The sequence below is a fragment of the Ranitomeya imitator genome, chromosome 4 (assembly GCF_032444005.1).
Source record: "Ranitomeya imitator isolate aRanImi1 chromosome 4, aRanImi1.pri, whole genome shotgun sequence".
Taxonomy (NCBI): Eukaryota; Metazoa; Chordata; class Amphibia; order Anura; family Dendrobatidae; genus Ranitomeya; species Ranitomeya imitator.
The window spans coordinates 442,291,843-442,305,657 of record NC_091285.1 but is presented as its reverse complement, the minus strand read 5'-3'; positions in this window follow the sequence as shown (position 1 = coordinate 442,305,657).

The following is a 13,815-nucleotide window of genomic DNA, read 5'->3' as shown; positions in this document are numbered from 1 at the left end:
TGCCCCGGTTTTGGTGGAGGGGGAATTGGAGTATATTGTGGAGAAGATTTTGGATTCTCGTGTTTCTAGACGGAAACTCCAGTATCTGGTTAAATGGAAGGGTTATGCTCAGGAAGATAATTTCTGGGTTTTGCCTCTGATGTTCATGCTTCCGATCTTGTTCGTGCCTTTCATGCGGCTCATCCTGGTCGGCCTGGGGGCTCTGGTGAGGGTTCGGTGACCCCTCCTCAAGGGGGGGGTACTGTTGTGAATTCTGTGGCTGAATTCACTCCTGTGGTCACAAGTGGTACTGCAGCTTCTGAGCTTCCTTCCTCAGGTGTTCTGGTGAGCTCGTTAACTGCTTCATTACTTAACTCCGCCTGATGCTGCTATCCTTGCTCCTTGTCAATGTTTCAGTGTTGGATCTGAGCTTCTCCTGATTGTTCCTGTGACCTGCTGCTCTGTATAGCTAAGTGCTTTTTGTTTTTTTTGTTGCTTTTTTTCTGTCCAGCTTGTCTTTTGTTTTGCTGGAAGCTCTGAGACGCAAAGGGTGTACCGCCGTGCCGTTAGTTCGGCACGGTGGGTTTTTTTTTTGCCCCCTTTGCGTGGTTTTGCTTTAGGGTTTTTTGTAGACTGCAAAGTTCGCTTTACTGTCCTCGCTCTGTCCTAGAATATCGGGCCCCACTTTGCTGAATCTATTTCATCCCTACGTTTTGTCTTTTCATCTTACTCACAGTCATTATATGTAGGGGGCTGCCTTTTCCTTTGGGGAATTTCTCTGGGGCAAGTCAGGCCTATTTTTCTATCTTCAGGCTAGCTAGTTTCTTAGGCTGTGCCGAGTTGCCTAGGTAGTTGTTAGGCGCAATCCACAGCCGCTTTTAGTTGTGTTTAGGATAGGATCAGGTGTGCAGTCTACAGAGTTTCCACGTCTCAGAGCTCGTTCTTGTATTTTTGGGTATTTGTCAGATCACTGTGTGCGCTCTGATCGCTAAGCACACGGTGTTTCTGGATTGCCTTCATAACACCTGTCATTAGCAAACATAACACTTTCCTATCCTCGCTCTGTTCAGAAAGTCGGGCCTCACTTTGCTAAATCTATTTCATCTCTACGTTTGTCTTTTCATCTTAACTCACAGTCATTATATGTGGGGGCTGCCTTTTCCTTTGGGGTATTTCTCTGAGGCAAGGTAGGCTTATTTTCTATCTTCAGGCTAGCTAGTTTCTCAGGCTGTGCCGAGTTGCATAGGGAGCGTTAGGCGCAATCCACGGCTGCCTCTAGTGTGGTTGGAGAGGATTAGGGATTGCGGTCAGCAGAGTTCCCACGTCTCAGAGCTCGTTCTATGTTTTTGGGTTATTGTCAGGTCACTGTATGTGATCTGACCTCTATGTCCATTGTGGTACTGAATTACCTTATCATAACAATACTCACCCTGACCCTGCTTCAGCGATGCCTGGTCTCAGCGTCTGTAGCGCATACTGAGTGAGCGGTCAGGTGGTACCGCTCATTAAGGTCATAAATAAGCGCATATTCATGACCTTAATGAATGGTACCACCTGACCGCTCACTCAGAAAGAAGGTGCTGCGCCGGGAGTCAGGACAGAGCCAGAGGGATGTTGGACCAGACGCGCTGTGTGGCCGTGGGACAGCTGACAGGTGAGTATGAGGGATGGGGGGATGAAGGAGGACGGTAAGCTGCCTGCGCCATGCAAGATGGGAGAAGGAGCGGGGGGTGGAGAGATGAGCCATGCATACTGGGGAATATGAGCTGTTATGATCAGGTGACCTTGGAGCAGCATGAAAACTTTCACTGGAGTAGGTGGTAACTATACTGACCGCAAACCCTGATCTTAACACCGCAACTAGAAGTAGCCGTGGGGTGTGCCTAACAAAACCTAGACACCTCGACACAGCCGGAGGACTAAATACCCCTATAGATGGAAATAGGAATTCTACCTTGCCTCAGAGCAGAACCCCAAAGAAAAGACAGCCCCCCACAAATAATGACTGTGAGTTGTAGAGGAAAAGACACACGCAGGCAGAAAACAGGATCCAGCAAATGAGGCCACAATAGCTAAATAGGAAAGGATAGGACAGGATACTAAGCGGTCAGTATTAAAAATCCTTCCAAAAATTTCCACAGCAGAAAATACAAAAACTCCACCATCTAACTAAAGATGGGGAGCGTATATCTGCAACTCCAGAGAATCCAACAAGACTGAGAAAACACTGACACAGTCTAAGCTGGACAAGAGAAAAACAAATGAATAGCACAGAATATAAGCACACTGCATGTGTGCCACAGAAAAAGAAACAGACACTTATCTTTGCTGAATTGGCAGCTAAGCAGGAGAAGCAAGAAAGTGATCCAACACTTCCCAAGAAACATTGACAACTGGCATGGACTAATGAATCCTGCACACCTAAATATCCCAGTCAGAACTGCAATCAGCAGAAACACCTGGCCAGGACTGCGACTCAGAGACAACTGCATTCCCACCTACAACCACTGGGGGAAACCCAAAAGCAGAATTCACAACAATGAGCCATGCATACAAGTGGTGGGGGATATAAGCCATGCATACAGGATGGGGGATTATGAGCCATGCATACAGGAAGGGGGGATATGAGCCATGCATACAGGAGGGGGGATATGAGCCATGCATAGAGGAGGGGGGATATGAGCCATGCATACAGGAGGGGGGGAATATGAGCCATGCATACAGGAGGAGGGGGGAATATGAGCCATGCATATGGGATGGGAGGGAGATGAGCCATGCATACAAGATGGGAGGGGGGCATTAAACACTATTGAGCATCATGTGGGGTCATTATACAGTATGGAGCATCATGTGTGGCCATTATACAGTATGGAGCATCATGTGTGGCCATTATAATTTATGGAGCATCATGTGTGACCATTATACAGTGTTGAGCATCATTTGTGGCTATTATACAGTATGGAGCATCATCTGTGACCATTATACAGTATGGAGCATCATGTACAGTCATTGTACAGTATGGAGCGTCATGTGTGCCCATTATACAGTATTGAGCATCATGTGGGGCCATTATACAGTATAGAGCATCATGTGGGGCCATTATATAGTATTGAGCATCATGTGTGGCCATTATACAGTATGGAGCATCATGTGGGGTCATTATACAGTATGGAGCATCATGAGTGGCCATTATAAAGTATGGAGCATCATGTGTGGCCATTATACAGTATTGAGCATCATGTGGGGCCATTATACAGTATTGAACATCATGTGTGGTTATTATACAGTATGGAGCATCATGTGTGGCCAATGGCCATTATACAGTATTGAGCATCATGTGTGGCCATTATACAGTATTGAGCATCATGTGTGGCCATTATACAGTATGGAGCATCATGTGTGGCCATTATACAGTATGGAGCATCATGTAGCTCCATTATACAGTATTTGGAGCACTGCATAGCCATTATACAGTATGGAGCATCATGTGTGGCCATTATACAGTACTGAGCATCATGTGTGGCCATTATACATAGTAACATAGTTAGTAAGGTCGAAAAAAGACATTTGTCCATCCAGTTCAGCCTATATTCCATCATAATAAATCCCCAGATCTACGTCCTTCTACAGAACCTAATAATTGTATGATACAATATTGTTCTGCTCCAGGAAGACATCCAGGCCTCTCTTGAACCCCTCGACTGAGTTCCCCATCACCACCTCCTCAGGCAAGCAATTCCAGATTCTCACTGCCCTAAGGCTATATTCACACTTTGCGGATTTTGCTGCGGATCCGCAGCGGATTTGACCGCTGCGGATCCGCAGCAGTTTCCCATGAGTTTACATTTCAATGTAAACCTAAGGGAAACAAAAAACGCTGTGCACATGCTGCAGAAAAATCCGCGCGGAAACGCTGCGGATTACATTCCGCAGCATGTCACTTCTTTTCTGCGGATTTTCAGCTGCTCCAATAGAAAACTGCAGTTGAAAATCCGCAGAAGAAAACGCAGTAAAAACCGCAATAAATCCGCAGTAAAAACCGCGATGGGTTTTCACTGCGGATTTTGCAATTCCGCTGCGGAAAAATCCGCAGTGGAATCTGCAAAGTGTGCACATAGCCTTACAGTAAAGAATCCTCTTCTATCTTGGTGGAAAAACCTTCTATCCTCCAGACACAAAGAATGCCCCCTTGTGCCCGTCACCTTCCTTGGTATAAACAGATCCTCAGCAAGATATTTGTATTGTCCCCTTATATACTTATACATGGTTATTAGATCACCCTTCAGACATCTTTTTTCTAGACTAAATAATCCTAATTTCGCTAATCTATCTGGGTATCGTAGTTCTCCCATCCCCTTTATTAATTTTGTTGCCCTCCTTTGTACTCTCTCTAGTTCCATTATATCCTTCCTGAGCACCGGTGCCCAAAACTGGACACAATACTCCATGTGCGGTCTAACTAGGGATTTGTACAGAGGCAGTATAATGCTCTCATCATGTGTATCCAGACCTCTTTTAATGCACCCCATGATCCTGTTTGCCTTGGCAGCTGCTGCCTGGCACTGGCTGCTCCAGGTAAGTTTATCATTAACTAGGATCCCCAAGTCCTTCTCCCTGTCAGATTTACCCAGTGGTTTCCCATTCAGTGTGTAATGGTGATATTGATTCCTTTTTCCCATGTGTATAACCTTACATTTATCATTGTTAAACCTCATCTGCCACCTTTCAGCCCAAGTTTCCAACTTATCCAGATCCATCTGTAGCAGAATACTATCTTCTCTTGTGTTAACTGCTTTACATAGTTTTGTATCATCTGCAAATATCGATATTTTACTGTGTAAACCTTCTACCAGATCATTAATGAATATATTAAAGAGAACAGGTCCCAATACCGAACCCTGCGGTACCCCACTGGTCACAGCGACCCAGTTAGAGACTATACCATTTATAACCACCCTCTGCTTTCTATCACTAAGCCAGTTACTAACCCATTTACACACATTTTCCCCCAGACCAAGCATTCTCATTTTGTGTACCAACCTCTCGTGCGGCACGGTATCAAACGCTTTGGAAAAATCGAGATATACCACATCCAATGACTCACCGTGGTCCAGCCTACAGCTTACCTCTTCATAAAAACTGATTAGATTGGTTTGACAGGAGCGATTTCTCATAAACCTATGCTGATATGGAGTTAAACAGTTATTCTCATTGAGATAATCCAGAATAACATTCTTCAGAAACCCTTCAAATATTTTACCAACAATAGAGGTTAGACTTACTGGCTTAAAATTTCCAGGTTCACTTTTAGAGCCCTTTTTGAATATTGGCACCACATTTGCTATGCGCCAGTCCTGCGGAACAGACCCCGTCGCTATAGAGTCCCTAAAAATAAGAAATAATGGTTTATCTATTACATTACTTAGTTCTCTTAGTACTCGTGGGTGTATGCCATCCGGACCCGGAGATTTATCTATTTTAATCTTATTTAGCCGGTTTCGCACCTCTTCTTGGGTTAGATTGGTGACCCTTAATATAGGGTTTTCATTGTTTCTTGGGATTTCACCTAGCATTTCATTTTCCACCGTGAATACCGTGGAGAAGAAGGTGTTTAATATGTTAGCTTTTTCCTCGTCATCAACAACCATTCTTTCCTCACAATTTTTTAAGGGGCCTACATTTTCAGTTTTTATTCTTTTACTATTGATATAGTTGAAGAACAGTTTGGGATTAGTTTTACTCTCCTTTGCAATGTGCTTCTCTGTTTCCTTTTTGGCAGCTTTTATTAGTTTTTTAGATAAAGTATTTTTCTCCCTATAGTTTTTTAGAGCTTCAATGGTGCCATCCTGCTTTAGTAGTGCAAATGCTTTCTTTTTACTGTTAATTGCCTGTCTTACTTCTTTGTTTAGCCACATTGGGTTTTTCCTATTTCTAGTCCTTTTATTCCCACAAGGTATAAACCGCTTACAGTGCCTATTTAGGATGTTCTTAAACATTTTCCATTTATTATCTGTATTCTTATTTCTGAGGATATTGTTCCAGTCTACCAGATTAAGGGCATCTCTAAGCTGGTCAAACTTTGCCTTCTTAAAGTTCAGTGTTTTTGTGACTCCCTGACAAGTCCCCCTAGTGAAAGACAGGTGAAACTGCACAATATTGTGGTCGCTATTTCCTAGATGCCCAACCACCTGCAGATTTGTTATTCTGTCAGGTCTATTAGATAGTATTAGGTCTAAAAGTGCTGCTCCTCTGGTTGGACTCTGCACCAATTGTGAAAGATAATTTTTCTTGGTTATTAGCAGAATCCTGTTGCCTTTATGGGTTTCACAGGTTTCTGTTTCCCAGTTAATATCCGGGTAGTTAAAGTCCCCCATAACCAGGACCTCATTATGGGTTGCAGCTTCATCTATCTGCTTTAGAAGTAGACTTTCCATGATTTATGTTATATTTGGGGGTTTGTAACAGACCCCAATGAGAATTTTGTTACCATTTTTCCCTCCATGAATTTCGACCCATATTGACTCGACATCCTCATTCCCTTCACTAATATCCTCCCTTAAAGTGGACTTTAGACAAGACTTTACATAGAGACAAACCCCTCCTCCTCTCCGATTTTTACGATCCTTTCTAAACAGACTGTAACCCTGTAAGTTAACTGCCCAGTCATAGCTTTCATCTAACCATGTCTCGGTTATTCCCACTATGTCAAAGTTACCTGTAGATATTTCTGCTTCTATTTCTTCCATCTTGTTTGTCAGGCTTCTGGCGTTTGTGAGCATGCAGTTTAGAGGATTTTGTTTTGTTCCAATCTCCTCACTGTGGATTGTTTTAGAAATGTTCTTACCTCCCTTCTGAGTATGTTTTCCTGGGTCTTCTTTGTTCGAGTCTAATGTTTTTCCTCCCGTCCCCTCTTCTTCTAGTTTAATGCCCTCCTGATGAGTGTAGCGAGTCTTCTGGCGAATGTGTGTTTCCAGGTTTGTTGAGGTGTAGTCTGTCTCTGGCGAGGAGTCCATCGTACAAGTAATTCACACCGTGGTCCAGGAATCTGAATCCTTGTTGTCTGCACCATCGTCTTAGCCAGTTGTTCACATCAAGGATCCTGTTCCATCTCCTGGTGCCATGCCCGTCTACTGGAAGGATAGAAGAAAAAACTACCTGTGCATCCAGTTCCTTTACTTTCTTCCCCAACTCTTCAAAGTCCTTGCAGATTGTCGGTAGGTCCTTCCTTGCTGTGTCATTGGTGCCAACATGTATCAGAAGAAATGGGTGAACGTCCTTGGAGCTGAAGAGCTTTGGTATCCTATTGGTCACATCCTTGATCATTGCACCTGGAAGGCAGCATACTTCTCTTGCGGATATGTCCGGTCTGCAGATGGCTGCTTCTGTGCCTCTCAGTAGTAAGTCTCCCACCATCACCACTCTTCGTTGCTTCTTGGCTGTACTTTTTACTGTCACTTGTTGCTGTGTGCCCTTTTCTTTTTTGCTTGCTGGTATTGCTTCATCCTTAGGTGTGCCATCTTCATCCTCTACAAAGTTTTGATATCGGTTCTTCAGTTGTATGGTTGGTGATTTCTCCATGGTCTTCTTGCTTCTTTTGGTCACATGCTTCCACTCATCTGCTTTTGGAGGTTCTCTGACACTTTTTTCACCTTCTGTGACCAGTAGAGATGCTTCTGTTCTGTCTAGGAAGTCTTCATTCTCTTTGATGAGTTTCAAAGTTGCTATTCTTTCTTCCAGACCCCACACCTTTTCTTCTAAAAGGGCCACTAGTCTACACTTCTGACAGGTGAAATTGGATTCTCCTTCTGGTCGATCTGTGAACATGTAGCACATGCTGCAGCTCACCATGTAGGCTGTCACATCTGCCATGTTGCTCCTAGATCCTGCTGACTTGCTGTGTGTTTTCCTTCTTGTGTAATCTACGCAGCCAGGGCCGTATTTGCCCCCCCCCCCGCCTCCGAGTCCCCCCAGGCCCCCACCTCCGAGTCCCCCCACCTCCAAGTCTCCGAGTCCCACCCACCCTCCCTGAAGACGATACTCACCTGCTCCAGCGATGCCTGGTCTCAGCGTCTGTAGCGCGTCCTGAGTGAGCGGTCACGTGGCACCGCTAATTAAGGTCATGAATATGCGCATATTCATGACCTTAATTAGCGATACCACATGACCGCTCACTCAGGACGAAGGCGCTGCGGCGCCGCTGGACAGAGCCGGAGCCGGAGGGATGTCGGCGCGGCGTGTGGGACAGACAGGCAGCTGACAGGTGAGTATGAGGGACGGGGGGCGGGGGAGGATGGGAAGCCACCCGCGCCATGCAAGATGGCCCAGGAGAAGGAGCGGGGAGGGGGTGGAGAGATGAGCCATGCAGAGGGAGGGGGGGCGAGAGGGGGAATTATGAGCGCCATCAGCCATGCATACGGAGGGGGGGGGGAATTATGAGCGCCATCAGCCATGCATAGGGAGGGGGGGGGAATTATGAGCGCCATCAGCCATGCATAGGGAGGGGGGGGAATTATGAGCGCCATCAGCCATGCATAGGGAGGGGGAGGGGGAATTATGAGCGCCATCAGCCATGCATAGGGAGGGGGAGGGGGAATTATGAGCGCCATCAGCCATGCATAGGGAGGGGAGGGGGGGAATTATGAGCGCCATCAGCCATGCATAGGGAGGGGGGGGGGGGAATTATGAGCCATCAGCCATGCATAGGGAGGGAGGGGGGGGGATTATGAGCCATCAGCCATGCATAGGGGGGAGGGGGGAATTGTGAGCCATCAGCCATGCATAGGGAGGGAGGGGGGGGGAATTATGAGCCATCAGCCATGCATAGGGAGGGGGGGGGAATTATGAGCCATGCATACAGGAGGAGGGGAGGGGGATATGAGCCATGGCCATTATACAATATGGAGCATCATGTGGGGTCATTATACAGTATGGAGCATCATGTGCGGTCATTATACAGTATGGAGCATCATGTGCGGTCATTATACAGTATTGAGCATCATGTGCGGCCATTATACAGTATTGAGCATCATGTGGGGCCATTATAAAGTATGGAGCATCATGTGCGGCCATTATACAGTATGGAGCATCATGTGCGTTCATTATACAGTATTGAGCATCATGTGCGGCCATTATACAGTATGGAGCATCATGTGTGGTCATTATACAGTATTGAGCATCATGTGCGGTCATTATACAGTATGGAGCATCATGTGCGGCCATTATACAGTATGGAGCATCATGTGGGGTCATTATACAGTATGGAGCATCATGTGCGGTCATTATATAGTATTGAGCATCATGTGGGGCCATTATACAGTATGGAGCATCATGTGCGGTCATTATACAGTACGGAGCATCATGTGTGGCCATTATACAGTATGGAGCATCATGTGCGGCCATTATACAGTATGGAGCATCATGTGCGGTCATTATACAGTATTGAGCATCATGTGCGGCCATTATACAGTATGGAGCATCATGTGTGGTCATTATACAGTATTGAGCATCATGTGCGGCCATTATACAGTATGGAGCATCATGTGTGGTCATTATACAGTATTGAGCATCATGTGCGGTCATTATACAGTATGGAGCATCATGTGCGGCCATTATACAGTATTGAGCATCATGTGGGGCCATTATAAAGTATGGAGCATCATGTATGGCCATTATACAGTATGGAGCATCATGTACGGTCATTATACAGTATTGAGCATCATGTGCGGCCATTATACAGTATGGAGCATCATGTGGGGTCATTATACAGTATGGAGCATCATGTGCGGTCATTATACAGTATGGAGCATCATGTGCGGTCATTATACAGTATGGAGCATCATGTATGGCCATTATACAGTATGTAGCATCATGTGCGGTCATTATACAGTATTGAGCATCATGTGTGGCCATTATACAGTATGGAGCATCATGTGCGGCCATTATACAGTATGGAGCATCATGTGCGGTCATTATACAGTATTGAGCATCATGTGCGGCCATTATACAGTATGGAGCATCATGTGTGGTCATTATACAGTATTGAGCATCATGTGCGGCCATTATACAGTATGGAGCATCATGTGTGGTTATTATACAGTATTGAGCATCATGTGCGGTCATTATACAGTATGGAGCATCATGTGCGGCCATTATACAGTATTGAGCATCATGTGCGGTCATTATACAGTATGGAGCATCATGTATGGCCATTATACAGTATGGAGCATCATGTGCGGTCATTATACAGTATTGAGCATCATGTGTGGTCATTATACAGTATTGAGCATCATGTGAGGGTATTATACAGTATGGAGCATCATGTAGGGCCATTATACAGTATGTGGAGCACTGCGTAGCCATTATACAGTATGGAGCACTGCGTGGCCATATTTTTTGGTTTTAATTATTGTATATGAAACAGTGTGATCAGCAGTGCTGAATGGGTGTGGTTGGGACTTGGATATGGGTGTGATTAGTTGTGAAATGGGTGTGGTCAGAGGCGTGGCCCAAAATTTACCGCGGCGCACTAAGTGCGCCGCAACCTTTACACCTTTTTTCCTTCTTCAAAAGTTGGGGGGTATGGTACCGCATTTCCCAGATCACAGCAAGTGCCGCAAATCCCATAGGGAATGAATGAAACCAAACGCAGTGTTGCCGTAAGTGATCCGTTACGCGGCAGATGCGGAAAATCTGCCCGATCTGCTGCAAAAGGCTACTTTCACATCAGCGATTCTTGCCAAAGTCACTGCCGATAGTGTCATACTCACCAAAGGGGGAGGCAGCACTAAAAGTGCCTAGGGCAGCAGAAACTCTAAATACGGCCCTGAACACAGCCCACATAGTAATATATAGCACAGCCACGCAGTATATAGCACAGCCCACACTGTAGTATATAGCACAGCTCACACAGTAGTATATAGCACAGCCCATACAGTAGTATATAGAACAGCCCACACAATAGTATAAAGCACTGCCCACACAGTAGTAAACAGTACAGCTCACACAGTAGTATACAGCACTGCCCACACAGTAGTATACAGCACAGCCCACACAGTAGTATACAGCACAGCCCACACAGTAGTATACAGCACAGCCCACACTGTAGTATACAGCACAGCCCACATCCCCCCTTCCCTCCCCTCCTCTCCCAAGAATGGCCCCACAGTTCAGTAAAAAAAAAACACAAGCTCCTCACCTCTCCTTGTGCCCGCACTGCTCCTTGCTCCTGTGTCTGCGGCTGCCGCTGCACTGCGTGGCACACAGTGAGTGTGCGATGATGCGCACCCACAGTGTCAGAGGCAGAGCGGGGAATGATGGGAGAGGGGGCATCAGGTGATGCTCTCTCCTCCATCATTGCTTTGAACTGTACTGGCAGACGCCGGTATAGTTCAATGCGGCGGGGGAGTCGGCACTGGAGGCAGGCGGGCCCCCCTGCCTCACAGGGGCCCCATAGCGGCTGCGTGACTTGCCGCTAGCTGGGGGCCCCTGGGGCAGCGGGGGCCCCAGGCAGCTGCCTGGTCTGCCTGCCCCTAATGCCGGCCCTGACTGCAGATCAAATGAATAGGGGGTGGATGTGCAGAACCTGGTCACGGTCACTATAGTTTTGATGAAACTAATGTTTTGTTTGTCAGCCTCTGTGATCTTGTGGCTGCCACCGACTCCACTAAAATCTGATTGGCTTGGGTGCAGAATGTCGTACCACCCATCGATCACATATTAATGTAAAAAAAATGTAGTGGCAATCCTCTTAACATGCAAATTGTCTCTTCAGAGAGGAAGAGGAAAAGGATTTGAATTCTAGCGCTACCTATTGCATGTAGCAGTAGGCCTTTAAGTCTCCTTATGCCAGCTTGGCACTCTCCACAAAGAGAAACAATCACCCTTAGTCCCCCAGTCAGAGACCTCTCACCAAATCAGATCTCTTGTTTTGCACTGATGAAGGGCAAACATCGCAAAATATGTGACTGCAAATCAGTGTCTGGTTTTGCTTCTTATCCTAAATCATGTGGCAAGGCTAATAAAGGGTCATTATTGACTGTTAGAATTGCTAAATCCAGTTAAGGTACTTTCACACTGAGCAACTTTAGAACGATAACGATAGCGATCCGTGACGTTGCAGCGTCCTGGATAGCGATATCGCTGTGTATGACATGCAGCAGCGATCAGGATCCTGCTGTGACATCGCTGGGCGGAGCTAGAAGGCCAGAACTTTATTTCGTCGCTGGATCACCAGCGATGTGTTCACTTGTAACCAGGGTAAACATCGGGTTACTAAGCGCAGGGCCGTGCTTAGTAACCCGATATTTACCCTGGTTACCATTGTAAATGTAAAAAAAAAACACTACATACTTACATTCCGGTGTCTGTCACGTCCCCCGGCGTCAGCTTCCCTGCACTGTGTCAGCACTGGCCGGCCATAAATCAGAGCACAGCGGTGACGTCACCGCTCTGCTTTACGGCCGACGCTTACACAGTGCAGGGAAGCTGACGCCAGGGGACGCGACAGACACCGGAATGTAAGTATGTAGTGGTTTTTTTTTTTTTTTACATTTACAATGGTAACCAGGGTAAACATTGGGTTACGAAGCGCGGCCCTGCGCTTAGTAACCCAATGTTTACCCTGGTTACCCGGGGACTTCAGCATCGTTGGTCGCTGGAGAGCTGTCTGTGTGACAGCTCTCCAGCGACCACACAACAACTAAACAGCGACGCTGCAGCGATCGGCATCGTTGTCTATATCGCTGCAGCGTTGCTTAATGTGACGGTACCTTTAGTGATGCTAGAATTCAAGTCTATTTTCTCCCTACAGAGGTTATTTGCATATTTAAGTCCCCAGAGGAGCACTGTATGGCCTATAAGTCTCGGCAGCTTGGCACTCTCCCTTAGACCCACATGCTTTAACATTGAATGCACTTCATTCATGCACACAGTGAAGAATATGGGGGATATAATTTTGTGCGAATCAATTGTATCATATGCGATCGGAGATTATAGACATCCCAATTCTGTGGGAAACTGAGATAGGACATTTGACTTAGCAGGTGGTTCTGTTTCAACAATTCCAAGTGAAAAAGCTCACAAACTCCAGCAGCCTAGCTAGTACCAAGACCTCCCTGGCAGGATGGACCCCTGCAGGGAGCCCAAGCTAATTAACTGCTTGAAAGAATTCAGCCAAATAGATGGGAGCCATAATTTCATAAAAGAGGTTATGGAGTTATTGTACTTCCTAGCCATAGACCGCTTACATTTTCGAGATATCGGGAACAGGACAAACTCCTGCTTGGGTCTTGATCCGTTCTAGCACCCCAGGGTAGAGAGTTACGTAGAATAGCTAGTAGAAGCCAGGTAGTGCAGCTGTGTTTGGTCTCCAAGCATAACGGGGACCCGGCTGGATCCGATGGCACCAAAACCACTGCCCATAGGTTTTGGAGTTTCAGCTACCAAGAGCCCAGGGGAGGGGGACTAGGACCATCCCATCCATGGGAAAGGGGAAATTGACCAAGAGATTAAGTTCTCTGGTGAGGCTGTGTGACCCTTTGTTCACTTTTGAGGGAGGTCACGTGTTGTGTTGGAAGTAACCGGAAACAGCTAGCATCCCCATTGTTCCCACTGGTGCTAATGAAAGGGGCCTCTCAACCTATCAGAGTTGTGAGTTAGTGTTGTGCTATGACAGTGGCTGTGTAGGCCACCCTCTCTAATTCCCCATGCCTCCCTGTGCCTGTGTGGACAGGGGTGTGTCACAGGGGATGTGGAACGTCACGTTGGTGACAGTGGTGAGACCATACCGTGTGACCCCTCAACGCATTAGTGACATCAGGTGGGGCTGCAAGATGCAGT